Genomic DNA, 17,256 nt, shown 5'->3' with positions numbered 1-17,256 from the left:
CTATCTACCATTTCTGTATTTCTGTCACCCGATGTGCCCGTATGAGTGGGTAATCCTAGCCAGACGCACAGACTCGCAACCTGTGAAGTCCTCGATGTAATTACTAACCAATGCAGAGGTGACAGTAGAACTTTTGTGATGCTCACCACGATAGTGCGGGCATGGAAGGACTCTACCGTTTAAAAAAAATCTCGGGTACGGAAAAAATACGAAAGGAAATCTGCCTTATCATTGCCAAAGGAATCATGCCGGCTTTAGTGTCATGTGACTTGCGATGGGGAGGATTCGGGATAGAGGGGAGGAGGGGCCGAAGGGATCACGGAAAACTTCAAACTGTATGGGCGGACAGAGATATGAATCGCTGTCCTCGCGAATTCGAGTCCATTGTCTTACCAAATGGTTCAAATGTCTCTGAGCACTATGGGACTTAACTTCTGAGGTCTTCAGTCCCCTAGAACTTAGAACTACTTAAACCTAACTAACCTAAGGACATCACACAAATCCATGCCCGAGGCAGGATTCGAAACTGTGACCGTAGCGATCGCGCGGTTCCAGACTGTAGCGCCTACAACCGCTCGGCCACTCGAGCCAGCCCGTTGTCTTACCGCTGAGATATAACCCTCAGTTATTATTAGAAATAACTAGCAACAATGAAAAAAAGGACAAACTAGTTGATGAAAGCTTCAACATCTGCCAAAGACGGGGCAGTGAGCATAACAAAACTTACGACGACCAGAGGCTGACAGATCTCTTAACTGGGCTTAAAGTAGCACTTTACATTCAATGATTGAGATTTATTTACAGTTAAATACATGAGTTTGAGGAATGATGTATATTATAGAAAATACTTAGCAATACAACAGTTTTTTCATGTCTACCACATGCGACGTAGATCTGAAAATGAAGTGCTAAAGTTTTTCAGTGATCTTTTCGCTTGAAATTTCTGTTTTATTTCCAGTAGAACTAATGTTGACAATAACTTTATTTAAAGTACAAATTTAAATAATGACCACTATAATGTTAGGTGTATTGCGGACAGTATCGTTTGATCACCGACGCTGGCAGAGAGGTGAATCAAAATAATAGCATACCGCATTCCAGCGACCTCTACCGATTCATTGTCACGAACAGGAGATGCAAAGAAAATGTGGGCGCATCGTAGTGTGTTTGAGGAAATGCGCTGCATTGGCATAAAGGTGATAAAACTGCCCCACCTTAATTAAATGCAAGCAGGAACAACAATTTCGTATCGCCGTTCATTTCGTTTATAAGAGGACTATGAGTAGAAAGACAAATAAATTTTCTGACAGAAATATGGCATAATGCTTGATATTCGCCTATAACGCGTTAGAAATTCTTATAAAATATAGTATTTCATAAAACTGAGCACATAAAATGCGTGATTCAAGACACCATCGTGATGTATTCGACTTGTCAGATATTATCTATACGTGTGAATACTGGGAGCACTTTGCACGGGAATGTAGTAGGAGAGTATACAATTACAAGTTTTATAAAATTCATGCTTCTTAAACACAAAGTGCCTCAGGCAGACCGTGATAAACTATCTGAACGACTGGTTTCCAGAATCGGCAATTTTCAAGAATGATTGCGTATCAAACGGGCGGGGTCCTAACGATATATATCGAACGTACGATCCTATGATGATCCCACGACCATTGTGGCACGACTTATGGATACTGTTTAGAGAGTTCATCAGAGCAACGACCAAAGAGGAACGTTTACTAAGTTACAATTACTTTCTTTATTCGTCAGCCACGACTTCTGCATGCACCATTCCTCGTGTTGTATAAGCGCCGGCAGCAATCCCTTTTTCCCATAACTTGGGTATATTCTTGCTACGTCAATCAGTAATATCGGGCGTGTAACAGGAAAGTCAGTTTATCCACCAGCCTCAAATTATGAAAATATAGGTATTAGAAGAGGTAGTGTTCGTTCCTATTTCCTGGACCTCCTTCTCTTTTCAACGACGATTTGACAGATTTCCGCAAACTTTCGATGTTCTGTGTGTAGACAACTGGATAGTCCGATGACGCAAATTCAGCAGAATAATTCACCGATTCATTCTTCAAGCCGCCTGTTATCACTTTCGTGCTTGGCATTATAAAATGCTTTATCAGAGAGACGAAAATTTTCTTCGCCGTCGAATAAACGCGAACTACAAGGCGCTTGCGAGGTTCTCTTTCAGTGTCGCCAGATACCCAAATATGTACAACTACATTTTTCAACAAACGTCCTTTCTGGTATTTCCTACTAGCTATATGCGATTCGTCTATTTCGACAACGCTGGTTTTTCCATCTGTTCGAATACTCTCGTTCGTAACCATGATGTAACAGACAAAAAATGGTTCAAATAGCTCTAAACACTATGGGACTTAACATCTGAGGTCATCAGTCCCCTAGACTTAGAACTACTTAAACCTAACGAACCAAAGGACATCGCACACATCCATGCCCGAGGCAGGATTCGAACCTGCGACCGTAGCAGACGCGCGGTTCCGGACTGAAGCGCCTAGAACCGCTCGGCCACAGCGGCTGGCTGTAACAGACAGAAAAGGTCGTTATCGCACACGGATTTCGTGGAAAAGTATGCTTCAGAAGCTGTCACTTGTAGCGTATAATCTCTTATCCAACAAGGAACTATAATGAAGCTCTTCTCGATGGATAATTTGAAACTGTCAAAGCATTTATTGTTTCGCACACATGCTCTCTTGCGATACTGATCACAGTGCAGTTTTAAAGGAAAATCAGCATCCGTACCTTTCTTGCGAAATTTCGCGGAGTTGAGTCAACGGCATTTTACGTAATTCGTGGTATCCTCATTTGGAAGCAATGCGATGTACCAACAAATATCAAACAATTTTCCACACTACGTAACCGAGGAATTAGATTTCACAATGTGAGACTATCGACACTCGAAACTGCAATGCCTTCACTTATCTCTATTCACAATCGAAAATGGTGAACTATGTTGCCCGGGCAACGCACTAAACATTTACCTAATTCGCGCCACTAGAGTCGTGTGGTCGACAGCGAGTCGCACGTTCGATGTATATTGTTAGGGACCGTGCGTTCGATATGTATTGAAAATTACCCCAAAATCAAATAACTTTGAATAGAACTACAGTGTTGAAGATCTCCATATTCATTAAACATACGTGTCTCTAAGAATTTACAATATGCGTCCTCAGAAATGTGTAACTGTTTTGACGCCCGCGCTCCGGGTGCCACTGATTGGCGGAACTGAGATGTTTGTTGGTGGCTTACCTTCTGGCTCCCATCGTTGCTCCGTGCTTTTACTGCGTCTCACGGTTCGCTTGACATCCTTCAGCCTGGGGACGGAGACATTCATATTGCTCGCCAGCCGCCTCGTCTCAGACTGCTGCTAAGCAACGGCTTGGTCCGCTGCGGGACCCCTGTATTGTTGAGAACGACGACGTTCCGCGATATGTTTGTTTATTCTAAGAGGAGTCGCGTGAAACAATCACAGCAGGAAGTATGCAGCCATAATAGCACGGGTATAACTGGGCTGGTATACCCAGATCAGAGCCCCCAAGAATACGCTACCTACGGAAAAAAGGGGAAAAATGAGGAAACCTTAACATAGGAAATAAAATTGCAAAAATAAAAATGGAATCGATCAGTCAAGAGAAACATTTCAGTATCTTAAAATAATGAAATATCGTGTTGGAAATAGTTCTGGGACAAATATATACGAATCATTTACCTGCTTTATCAGATGAAAGATGAAACTTCGTCAGAATACGTACATATGGAGAACTAAAGGAGCGATATCTGAGAAAGTGTTTCGACCGAGGCTATGGCGGAGCATCCGTCATGAGCGACGCGTACAATTGTGTCCAAAAACGAATCAAGTCATAATTTAAATTTAGTGGTTAAAGGCGCTGCAGAGATTAAGAAGGCAATTGAGAAACAGCACTGTATTTCGAAACAGTTGAAAACATCTACTTTTTTTGGGGAGGAGGGGGGGGGGGGCAGCATGGCAGAATTTAAAAATCTGCTCAGTGAGTATTTCCGAAGTAATTCTACCGATGCCAAAACCAACTCGTTGAGATGGCAGATAAGAAACCATCTATACACTTAAAAACAGATTCAGTCCAGTTCTTAAGGCAGCGACAAACACATTTTGCATTGAGTAAGAAACATAGCGATCGAAGTGTAGCAATCGGTTGTAAAAATATAATCTTACCCTTTTCAGATTCAATGTAAAACAATAAAAAGCATTAATATTGCACATCAGACGTTGCCGCCTCAGAGTTGCTGTCAGAAATAAATGTGGAAGATTAATGTTTATCATCCCGCCGTCGATGACGAGGTCATTAGAGACATTTACTTTGGGGGGGGGGGGGGGAGAGGGAGGGGGTCAGGAAGCGTGTGTAAGGAAATCGGCCCCGTCGTTCTCAGATGAACCATCTGAATCTGGGTGGACAGACGAGTACTTTAATTGCGGTCTTCTCGAACAGAAGTACAGTGCCTTAGAACTGAGACATATAGCTCGGTTGCTGTCAGACACAGCTAGCACCAAAGCATCGTACTACAAATTACTTGCCGAAACTTTCAACGTGTGTGAAAGCTGGACCGTTAAGAAAAAACTGCCTAACAAACGAATTACAGTAATACAGAAGTACTCTGACAAGCTTTGCGAGGACGAGAGGCTGACAGAGCCCATAACTGGACTTAAAGTAACACTTTTAATTCGGTGACTGACATTTATTGACAACTGAATACCTGATTTATGGAGTTGTGTAAGTTACAAATACAGCAGCACCTCGCTAACCCGCCCTCAGATGATCCGACTTCCCGCTTAGTCCGACTACCCTATTTCCGGTGTTTGTTTCCGTGAGTCATCGTCTGCGATATCGATCCAGTTGACCGTTCATAGGTACGATAGTTCTATTACTTTTGGTATGAAATAACCTGCATGGAACTCGATCTATAAGATCTACTGTGCACGCCTTTCTTTCATAAATTAGCGACAGCGTTCTTCTTACATATTAAAGCGTGTAAGACTAAATTATGGCATCAACTAAACGAAAACATTCGATGTTGTCCTTCGTGGAGAAACTGATAGTGCTTGAAGGGTTAGATAAAGGCGAGCCTCTTAAAAACGTTGCAAGTGAGATAGCGATTAGCATAACAACTATGAAAGAAACCGACAGAGAATTTCTAGATTAGAAAGTGGCGGAATATCGCCGCAAAATCAAGGATGTCGTCTGCTAAGAAAAGGAAAATTACAAATTTTTTTGTCCTGCTTAAGAACTGAACATTTTTTACTGTGTGATTTCTCGTGTTTTCAACAGTCAAGTGCAAATCAGTTATGTGCCAATGGAGTACTGTAATAATATATGCGCAGTTGTTAAACTATCGCTCACGGTATCAGTATCTTACCGTACAATACAGATGTATTTTACATAAAGGCACTACTCTACAATACGCTTTCGTGTACGATTTTTAGCGTCGATGTTTTCTTTCCGTATCGTTACTGTTCTAATATGGAACTATATTTCAGACAGTACTTCTACATTAAAAGTAATGTTTTATTGTACTGTATTGCCATGTTGCAGGTCAATAAAAGCGTTCCTCTGTTAATCCAACATCTTTTGCGTTCCGACTATGCTGCCGGTGCCGTGGAAGACGAATTAGCGAAGTTCTACAGTACTTATCAGTAAGACCTTTTTCCATTAAAAAACCGCGCGGTTTGTGGATGAGAAACGTACCGGAATGATGGAATGTCCAGAGTCCGTCACACACGGATGTAAAGTTTTAATTCTTCAACGGATCGCTATTTCCTCAGTGACATGCCTATTAGAAAAAGTTATTGCAATAAAGGTGTGAATCCACTGGGGGGATCACTATCATATCCTAGCTGCACATTCAGTCACTAATACGAATCAGTAATTTTTGACATTTCTCTTGGAATGCAGCGGTTTGTTTGTTACTTAAAAATGAACATGAACAGTCACAACCGCCAGAAACTTTTTTTATGAGTTTACCGGTTTTAGTCTGTTTTAGACCATCATGACATGATGATAGACGGTGGGCGTTGACGCAGCGGGCGTTACGACTCCACGAATGAGCAAGTCTGAAGATGGTCTAAAACAGGCGGAAACCGGTAACCTAAAAATGCAACCCACCAAATGTTTTAGCTACTCCAGTGGTTGACTGATTATAAGTGAAAACGATACTAACTCTGGAACCGGGGTTAATGGTACTGTGGCAACGGTACGCCCCCATCTATTGCCTGTGCTGAAGCGCGGTGAAGAACCTGACTCTCGCTTGTCAGCTCTCGGACACCGTGAAGTCCCATCCCCCGTCTGAACTCTGAGTTCTCGACGTCTAAGACCAGCGACCTTGCACCTTCAACATTAAAACCAAGAGCACTTAATTTAACATGTCACTGCTCCTAATTCTGCTGGTTGCGCCGTTCCGGCCGTAACTGCCAATCGGGAAATCCGTTACAGTTTCCCGCCAATTGCGTGAAAACTGCCACTTATAAATAAATTCCCCACTACGGAATGTCTTCAGACGCGGGCCAATCGGAACACATCTTCCTCGTCAGTTTGCTCTATAAATTCCAGTCTGACGTCAGCAGGCGACGGGCGAATCAGAGCGTTGTTCACACACATCTGAATTTCCACAAGCCTGACCAACGTGACGGGAACTCCCCTCCCACCGCGTAGGCCCGGACATTCCACGGCTTGTGATTTCTCACCATAAATTATCAGGTTGCAGCCAGCTCTTAAGGCTACCACCGTCAGCCTTCTACAGAGCCGAACCGATCGAATGCCGCGAACCTCGTCTTAGCGTGATTGACAGGTGAGTTCCGTGAGCTCTCTCAGGTGGCTCCCTGATACATTGGATACGTGTAAACTGGCACAAAGCCTCTGAATGCCGTGTGGTCTTCCATGTCACTCTCAGAGTTCAGTGCGAACTGAGAGGTTGTCATGCGTTCTTAGAATGTAACTACAAGCCTTGACCGACAACCACTGCAATTTTGTAAAATACGTTCCCCTGCATTAAATAACTTCATAAGACCTTTAGCTTGATGAAACTAAAATGTCCTGCCTATAGGCAAAAAGGGGCAGATGAACGTAGCATATAAATGGAAGGAGGCAAGCCAGATGTCTTGTAACCTTTCACCATATCTACTGCCTGCGACGGACATCGAAAGATCGAAGCACTTAAATTCTGTCTGCAGCATTTAACGACTTCCTTTGTTAAGCACAGCCCTGTAAGTTGACGTGTCTCTTGAAATCTCACTGGCGACAAACTGATTCGTATGCAATTTTCATTTTTAATTGTCCTAGATGTCTTGCTACCATGAATTTACAATGTTCACTCAGTCAAATAAATTCCATTTGCACGCAACTCCTGAAAACTTTACATTTCTCTTTTCTTCCTTACCGCCGGGCAACATACAACCAAGTGGCACCCAGTTAACATCGTTTCAAAGTACATCAGTAAAGATATATTCATACTAAGACCAGAACGTAGAACACTAAATCGAAAATAATTTACAGTAAATGAAATTCACTCAACAGCACCATAGAATAATTATGAAAATATATATACTCACATAAACAAAACTTGCGTTTTTGTAGCACAGTAATTTTATGAAATTTGTTTTTTAATCACAGGGGTTATTGTGTTAGCACGTCATACACTATTTTACAGATGTAGTTTAAAACATTTCAAATAAGGATCGAGAAAAAGATCTGATCGTAAATTTGATCCAGACGGCTTATGGCACGTTACAAGCACAGCTAATGTTTATAAGAACATTATTTAAAGTGCAAGTGTAAAAGCACTGTGATGTACAATACTTAGTAGAGCTGATGTCGAGTTACTCACAGCCGTCATGATATATCTAACAAAAGCTGTTGCAAAAACTGAGCGCTCTTTCTCCTAGCGAAAATTATTTTCAAAAAATGCTTACGTTCTTCAGTGGGTCAGATATTGCTATCCGGTTTAGCTGTAGCTGTAGCAAACGGTCACATGCTTGTTTGGGTGGTGGTGAAGTACAAGAGGAACGTTGCAGAATATTAACTGGCAGACACTGGAGTCAAAATGTTGAGCATGTCTGTAGAGCGTGCTTGGAAGTCTCCAAGACCCATCCTTCAGCGCAGACACCACGAATGTTTTTCGGCTTCCCACGCAGCTGTCCCATAGATGTCGTACAGATGAAATTAGACCCACACAGTCATTCTTCTCATGCTCCATTCGCAAATTTAACAGGAACAAACTTTAGTGTATGGTTCAATACAAAGTGTCATCTGCCATGCAGTTTACAGTAATCTGCAGGGTAAAGGTGGAAAAGTAGGTGCATAAATTTACGTAGAACATTAATGAGAACGAAATATTGACTTTTAGAGTTCCGTGCCTCAATGGGTAAAAATGGAACCTTTACAGGATCGCTTTGTTGCCCGTCTGTCCTGTCTGTCTGTCTGACTGTTTATTAAAAACCCTTTTTCTCAGCAACGTGTAGACGTATCAAAACGTCTCAAATTGAAATTTACGTCACATACTAAGGTCTGTAGCCCTTTGCGTTAAAGTAAATGAAGTCATCTAAGTCAATGCAGTCAAAATGAACGGCGACTTACGTCACATATTTTAACAGCCAAACACTCTCTCATCAAAACCTATAGCTACTTTCCGTTGGCCCAAAGTCACAAAATCTGGCAAGAAGAAAGGCACCACAGTACAAAAATGTAAATGTTGTGTGACTAGGGCCTCCCGTCGGGTAGACCGTTCGCTGGGTACAAGTCTTTCAATTTGACGTCACTTCGGCAAGTTGCACGTCGATGGGTATGAAATGATGGTGATCAGGACAGCACGACAACCAGTCCCTGAGCGGAGAAAGTCTCCGACCCAGCCGGGAATAGATCACGGGCCCCTAGGATTGACATTCTGTTCCGCTGACCACTCAGCTACCGGAGACGGACACCAGAACACAAGTAAATGCAAAAAAAGTAACTGTTGACTTCTAGTTATATCACATCTGTTATACAACTTCAAACGTAAAACATTCTCGAAAGCATTGGAATTACCGGGCTGATACCTTGCCAGTATCAGTGGCGATAACAGACATGTTGTTGTTGTTGTGGTCTTCAGTCCTGAGACTGGTTTGATGCAGCTCTCCATGGTACTCTATCCTGTGCAAGCTTCTTCATCTCCCTGTACTTACTGCAACCTACACCCTTCTGAATCTGCTTAGTGTATTCACCTCTTGGTCTCCCTCTACGATTTTTACCGTCCACGCTGCCTTCCAATGCTAAATATGTGATCCCTTGACGCCTCAGAACATGTCCTACCAACCGTCTCTTCTTGTTCAAACTATTTAGCGTCCATGTTTCACTTCCATACATGGCTACACTACATACAAATACTTTCAGAAACGACTTCCTGACACTTAAATCTATACTCGATGTTAACAAATTTCTCTTTTTCAGAAACGGTTCCTTTGCCATAGCCAGTCTACATTTTATATCCTCTCTACTTCGACCCTCATCAGTTATTTTGCTCCCCAAATAGCAAAACTCCTTTACTACTTTAACTGTCTCATTTTCTCGTCTAATTCCCTCAGCATCACCCGAGTTAACTCGACTACATTCCATTATTCTCGTTTTGCTTTTGTTGATGTTCATCTTATATCCTCCTTTCAAGACACTGTCCTTTCCGCTCAAAAATGGTTCAAATGGCTCTGAGCACTATGGGACTTACCAGCTGAGGTCATCAGTCCCCTAGAACTTAGAACTACTTAAAACTAACTAACTTAAGGACATCACACACATCCATGCCCAAGGCAGGATTCGAACCTGCGACTGTAGCGGTCGCTCGGCTCCAGACTGCAGCGCCTAGAACCGCACGGCCACTCCGGCCGGCCCATTCCGTTCAACTGCTCTTCCAAGTCCTTTGCTGTCTCTGACAGAATTACAATGTCACCGGCGAATCTCAAAGTTTTTATTTCTTCTCCGTGGATTTTAATACCTACTCCGAATATTTCTTTTGTTTCCTTTACTGCTTGCTCAATATAGAGATTGAATAACATCGAGGAGAGGCTACTGCCCTGTCTCACTCCCTTCCCAACCGCTGCTTCCCTTTCATGCCCCTCGACTCTTATAACCGCCATCTGGTTTCTGTACAAATTGTAAATAGCCTTGCGCTGTCTGTATTTTACCCCTGTCTTCTTCAGAATTTGAAAGAGAGTATTCCAGTCAACATTGTCAAAAGCTTTCTCTAAGTCTACAAATGCTAGAAACGTAGGTTTGCCTTTCCTTAATCTATTTCGTAAGATAAGTCGTAGGGTCAGTATTGCCTCACGTGTTCCAACATTTCTACGGAATTCAAACTGATCTTCCCCGAGGTCGGCTTCTACCAGTTTCTTCATTCGTCTGTAAAGAAATCGTGTTAGTATTTTGCAGCTGTGACTTATTAAACTGATAGTTCGGTAATTTTCACATCTGTCAACACCTGCTTTCTTTGGGATTGGAATTAATACATTCTTCTTGAAGTCTGAGGGTATTTCGCCTGTCTCATACATCTTACTCACCAGATGGTAGAGTTTTGTCAGGACTGGCTCTCCCAAGGGCGTCAGTAGTTCCAATGGAATGTTGTCATCTCCCGGGGCCTTGTTTCGACTTAGGTGTTTCAGTGCTCTGTCAAAGTCTTCACGCAGTATCATATCTCCCATTTCATCTTCATCTACCTCCTCTTCCATTTCCATAATATTGTCCTCAAGAACATCGCCCCTGTATATTGACATACAATAAAAAGGAAAAACTCATATGAGTAATTTTTTTATGATATTAGGCCGGAGGTCAAGCCATGTTCTGTGTCTAACATCCCGTGTCCTAATTCTGGAGACACGATCAGAGGTTAAAATGCCTCTGACTGCAGTTGCATACTTAAACAAGCTCAGGAAGCCGGACTGCAGTGGGGATTTTTTTTATTTACCTTTTGTACTCAGTTTACTGAACCGTAGCACCAAACGCTCGGAACATATGTAAAACCCGTACCGAAAAATAACAACACGGAAAATTTGAAAAATGATCTAAAATTAATCTGTAATGAGCACATAGGTACAGTACATATAGCTAATGAACTTGACTTATTAGCTAAAGACAAAAGTTCGTAACGCTTTTCCATTGTTTTAATAAACACAACACATACACGTAACAGAGACTTTAGTCGTCAATAATACATATTCTCCTTTACTGAGTACAAGAGTCTACCAACGCTGGGGTAATTTTTCAATTCTACGACTATAGAAATCAAGTGGTTTTGACGTGAAGAACTCGTGGAACCATGTTCAGAGCATATTTTTGTCTGGAAAGGAAGTTCCTTGAAGGTTGCTCGATAGAGAGAGGGAAAGGTGACAATCTGAGGGTACAAGGTCAGTTGAGTAACGTGGGTGCGACAGTATAGCAGAATGCGGGCTCGTGGAATAACATCACTTCACTCAACCTTCTTGGTCGTTGTTCTTGGATTACGTCTGCAAGACGTCTCATTTGCTGAGAATAAGTGTCTGAGTAACGGGTACACATCGGAGAAGCAATGCGTAGTGCACCACACTGACATTATCTTTTGTGGATGTGCGTAAGTGTTTGTACAAGGAGTTTCTGCTTTGCTTGGGCTAGAAAAATCTTTATTTTCCTTATGTTAACATAATGACATCATTTCTCGTCACCAGTAATGACACAGAATAGGAATGGTCGGTGTTGTTAATGAGGCAACTGATGACCAGCAAGCAGAAACGCATATATGGCCACATGGTCACCCGCAAATTTTTATGGTTTTCGTGTAGAGCGTGTGGTACCCGCATACCCGATTAAAACCTTCCCCATTGCATGCAAATGTTGCACAATGGTGGAATGATCATTGTTCATCACATTTCTCAGTTCTCAATTACACTAACGTGGGTCGTTGTGGATTAATCGGTTTAAACGATCTTCATCAAGCCCAGAAGGTCTTCCTGAAAGTAAAGAGTCATTAATGTCAATACGATCCTCCTTAGAACGAGAAATCCATTTTCTTGTCGTTCTCTGTTCAATGGCATTATCCCCATATTTGGCGCAAACATTTCTGGCTGCCTCCGCTGCTGTCACCCTTCTATTGAAGTCAAACAGCAGAATATGACGAGAATGATCCGATTTCTCACTTGGCACTCCATTTTCTAGCGTCTACAGCTCCACTCACTACCTCCAAATGACAGTATGTAAACTCAAAGAGCAACAGTGAGCTAGAAATAAAAAATGACGGGTGATATAGAAACCTATAGCAATCAGAATAGAAACATGCAAAACAAAACCGCTACGAACTTACGCACCAAGGTAACAGAAGATAAAAAGTACTCAACAGAGATTTCGAGATATATACCTGTAGATCAGAGTGTTTTCAGAACCACATATATAACTTGATATACACCCGTTTCAAGCCCGCAGAAAACAAAAAGATTGGTTGCAGGGGATTTTCAATTTCGCATGGGTTTGCAGTAAGCGGTTTTGCTGTGCTTAGAAGAAACTGCAGGAAAATAGCAAGTGCTGGGCATCTCCTTTTTCTTTCTTCTGAGCGTAGCAGAAAGGATTATCCTCAATATCTTTGAGATATAAGTGGGAGGGAGTTGAGCCACGGTTGATACGTATTCATACTAAGGCAGTTATCAACTTACTGTTCGCCTGAGTTTTTATAACTAGGAGGTGCTTCTAATCACTGGTTGAACCGCAGTGTAGTAGTGACCTCTTTGGCAGTTTGAGAGGCGCCAGTACTCTGCCCATTCTTCCTCGGCCAGTTACCGCATCCACAACTCGAAACCGAATGATAGACTGATGTCCATTACAGTGTCAGAAACCCTGGCGTCCTTCGCCAGCTGGACGATGTTTTCATTGTAGACCAATCCCACATGAGTTTGTGGGCTCCATAAAAATGAGATTCTCATCCCTCTTCGTCTATTCAGCAATGATTTTCATATCATTTCCCGTATTTGAAAATTCATTTTTACTGTCAGACTTCGGCTTGTCAATAGACTGCAATATGTTTTTTTAGTCTAACACTGTCAGCAGGTTTTGCAGCCCCGCATGACGATCAAATTTGAGAGCCTCTCAAATCACAATTTATTCTGCGATAAGAAAAGAATAACATGGGGTGAACGAAATTATTCGGAATGTTTCATTTTTGGGATAATAAATACAAATCCTACTGATAAATTCTCTTGATATCGAGAGCATAAGTATACACATGAACAAAGCGTGGCACATCAAGATTAATGTAACTACTAAAATTTGAATTGATTGTACCACAGCAATTTATCATAAAACTGTTAAAGTGCATATCGAGGTCTTTCAGTTGATATCTCAGTGGAGTTCCAAATACGATTATGTAGCTATATGATTGAATCAAGCCTCTAGCATTGTGTAAAAGTTCCTCATATCCCTTGTACACCTTACGACCAGAAGACTGAGACATGTTGTGGAATTCCCCCTTTATGGCTGGCAGCCCATCTGACACAAGAACTTCGCGGGTAGCCTATACGTCATACAACCGCTCTGCACCAGGATATAGTTTTGCAGCAGTTCCACTAGGCAGCTGTCACTGTCACGAGGGGTCGCGAACTGGGAAAAGGGGGGGGGGGGGCATCTATTTGGAACCGAGACCCACGTGACCTAAAATAGTTTGTACGATATCCTGCCGTGCGACAATATTTATGCCAGCGCACCGCCTTGCATAGACACTTCATGTCGAGCCAGAGCTACAGACGGACATCCTCTCCACCATGAAACCGCTCCCTGTTGCCGACCAGATGCGTCCTCGACGGACGCACCTGGCCTCTGTTCCTCCGCCGAAGTTGCAGTGTCCACTGTTGAATGTCGTAACCTGGTTCACAAAATTTGGTAGATCATTGACTGGATTCTGTTTTTTCAAGGATCTATATCTGTGAGCACATACTGTGAGCGTGGGGTTGATCTGCTATTCTGTTTTTCTGTGCAGCGGATTAATCTGAGGTGTATTCTTTACCCTGTGGGTCCTGCAAGATGCAATTTCCACCCCCACACTACTACAGATGTCAGACAGACGCTCCTAACGTTCTAAAGAGAAATGCCTGAAAAACTTTCAGCAATAAATATCTTCTGGAGTCGTCCGCTGTAAGGAAATGTCACAAAAATTCACAAAATTTCTTACATAACTAGTGGGATACTTGGGTACTCGAGTAGTGCTAGTTAGTGTAAGAAAAGCATGAAACTAACGAAAATTATTATTTATTTTTTTGCAAAAATTCTGAGAAATCACAATGGCACTTTTAGTTATGAATTGAACAAGTTATATCCTGGTTCTTTTCGGAATGTGAAGTTACCTCTCAAGGGTAGGATTCCCTAATGAAATTTCTATACAAAGTTCAAGATTGTTATTGACTTGGCAGAATGGCTGAGAGACGTGCCTACTCAACTTGAATAATTATCCTTTAGAATATTGCTAGGTATGGTCGAGGCTGTAGCGTGTGAAATGCAGTGAAGTGTACTGTTGTGGAGGAAATATGGGGCTCGCAATAGCTGTAGCACACAATACCGTAAGCTGTCTGTGCCACTCACTGCTGACAAATAAGATAACTCTCGTTCTATCTGGATTGACCCTCGCCAATCAAACTCTTCCTACGCTTTGATGAAGTCAAGGATTCCTATTCGCCCCTAGTCTAACTATTGGCGTGGTACACTGGTCAGATAACCAGTCCACCACGATGCCACTCAAAATTTCACTCGCAGGCGTTTAACTATAACTCTGTCCATTCACACCGCACAATAAGTGTCGGCCAACACAGTGAACAACGCTTAATAACAAGGACTCAATACAGAGTCGCACTTCGATTCGCTCTTGACAGAGGTGCTCTCCCAGTGAAGTACTGAGGAGAGACTTGTTTCTCACTCCAAGAGCGACAACGGAATGGCGCCTCTCCACGCCAGACGTGAAGGGTTATTTCTTTCGGTCTCTTCCATTACTCCTTCAGCTCAAGGCGTCAGAAATATCGTCTGCCAATCGGCATTGCTATTCTAAAACGGGAGAATGACGTTTCGTTTAAGGCGACCAATCCGGAAATCTGTAATATCGGCGTTTGGCGTTTGCTGTCTCCCTGTGAAAATCTCTGAAACTGCGTGCTATGCATAAAGAATGCGTAAGTTGGACGCTCCCACACAATGTAGCGGGATCTGCTTTTAAGCTGAACAAGGGGTCGTTCCCCCTTTCACTCGGGCACACGCTGTCTGCTCCACGGGCGACCAAGGTTGACTCGTCCTCTGAAGGGACCAGCCTCCCAGTGTGTGGTCTGCCTCTCTCAGACTAAAAGCTCCTGTGACCGTCGAGTCTGGAATGTACGTGTGTACGCCAGCCTCGAATATTTCAATCCCGGTGTGCACTTGTTATTTGTATATCGTTTACATGAATTCATACAACATTGACTTTATCTTATCGAGTTCGGGTTCGAATGAAGCGTCTTGATGTGCGGAATATGTTTGTGAGGGCGGAATATGTAAGCAATGAAGGTCAGGAGACCACGACATCTTACAATACTAAAAGAAAACTCTTGTGGAACTTGCTTTCCACGTGCTGCAGTATAACGCTGTAAATATTACTTTGTGGAAAACTGAACCAAGTACCAGAAGTGCACGTTCAACAGTGTTGTAATATATGAAGCATGCATAATCGATGACCGAGTGGGCAAGACCGTGGTACATGATCAGGAGAATGTAAAGTTATAGTGGTGAATAGTTGATGCTGTTTGTTTTATTTAAGGTTGACAATTTGTCTAATAAATGTACTTCAAAAAGGCATAAATAACGTCAAAATCACATAAAGAACTTTAACATAAAACAAAACGGATTGAAATGAGACGATATATGGACCTTAGTGCTAATTAAAGCAAACAGGGCTAACTCTTGCGTACTACAAACTCCATAACACACGTCGGTGCGATTCTGCAATCTTAGGCAGCAGGCTGAGGACGTCCCGATCATGCCGCTGCACGGATATGTATATGCTGGTTTCAGTTCCAAACTGCTGTCTGTGTTTTTATAGCCTCTGATGATGTCTCCACAATTATGAGGCCAAACGTGCCACAGAAACATGATAAAAAAATCACCAAGTACGCTAATAACAACCGTGAAAGCTTGTATTGTGTGATCATTGAAATAAGACATGAATTTGGACCACCAAGCACATACGTTTCCTTAGCAGTGTATATTTTTTCTTGGAAATTCAATTTTTGTACCTCTTTGAAATTATCTATTCGTTCTCGTTTGTTCTTGCAATACAGTATACGATATTATTTCACTTTTTTGACATTAGGCAGTGCTGTAATTAATTTTAATATTTTTTTTGTTCTGAACGCGAAAATATTGTCATAGGAACAGTTTGGTTTCTTATTTAATTAAAATATACCTTTTGTAGTGTGTAACATTTTTTATGTGTAATGATGCAGGGATGAATAGCTGTTTCATGTATGGGTATATCAGGAAATAATTGTTAAGATTATATTTCGAAACAACAAAGTGTTATATAAAAAAGTGTACATTTTTTAAGCTTATCTTATATAATTCACTTTTTGGCTCAGGTGAGATGACAGCAGCAGGGGTATGGTGTAATTTATGGTGTAACGTATTGGTGCATGTATAATTGAAGAGAAAGAGGGAGGCGGGGGGGGGGGGGGGGCTGGCTGGCTGGCTGGCTGGCTGGCTGGCTGCTGGAGAGGATGTGTACGAGATGTCTTTGTTGTCTTGGGCATGTGATGGGTTGGGGGTAGCCATGCAGGAGGAGGACATGCTCCCAGGCCTCTATGACTGTATTCACGCCTCAACTTTACACGCAGTTAGCAGCCAGAAGCCATTTCGAAACACTCCGGTGCTGCTGCTGCTGCGGCTGTTATCTGTCACATGACAACGAAACCAACAGCAACTGGTGGGGAGAGTCAGGAGTTAGTACTGCACTAACGTAATCTGGCTTGGACATTCAGAGATAACACAAAAAGACAGTGGGCGTTAGTTTCAGAATGGCGCTAGTAATAATCTGAGAAGGTGAAAAGGGCTGGTGACGACACGTTAGCCTTTTCCCTTCAGGCATCACTGCATTATTTCCACAAAAGACACACCGCTTGTTTCATAGGGGCACTTGCACTGTGAAAGGTGTGGTCAACAGGGATGACATCGTGTTACGGTATGTGCGCCATTTTCAGGA

The sequence above is a fragment of the Schistocerca piceifrons genome, chromosome 8 (genome assembly GCF_021461385.2).
Source record: "Schistocerca piceifrons isolate TAMUIC-IGC-003096 chromosome 8, iqSchPice1.1, whole genome shotgun sequence".
Taxonomy (NCBI): Eukaryota; Metazoa; Arthropoda; class Insecta; order Orthoptera; family Acrididae; genus Schistocerca; species Schistocerca piceifrons.
The sequence above is the reverse complement of the archived record's forward strand: the minus strand, read 5'-3'. Positions refer to the sequence as shown.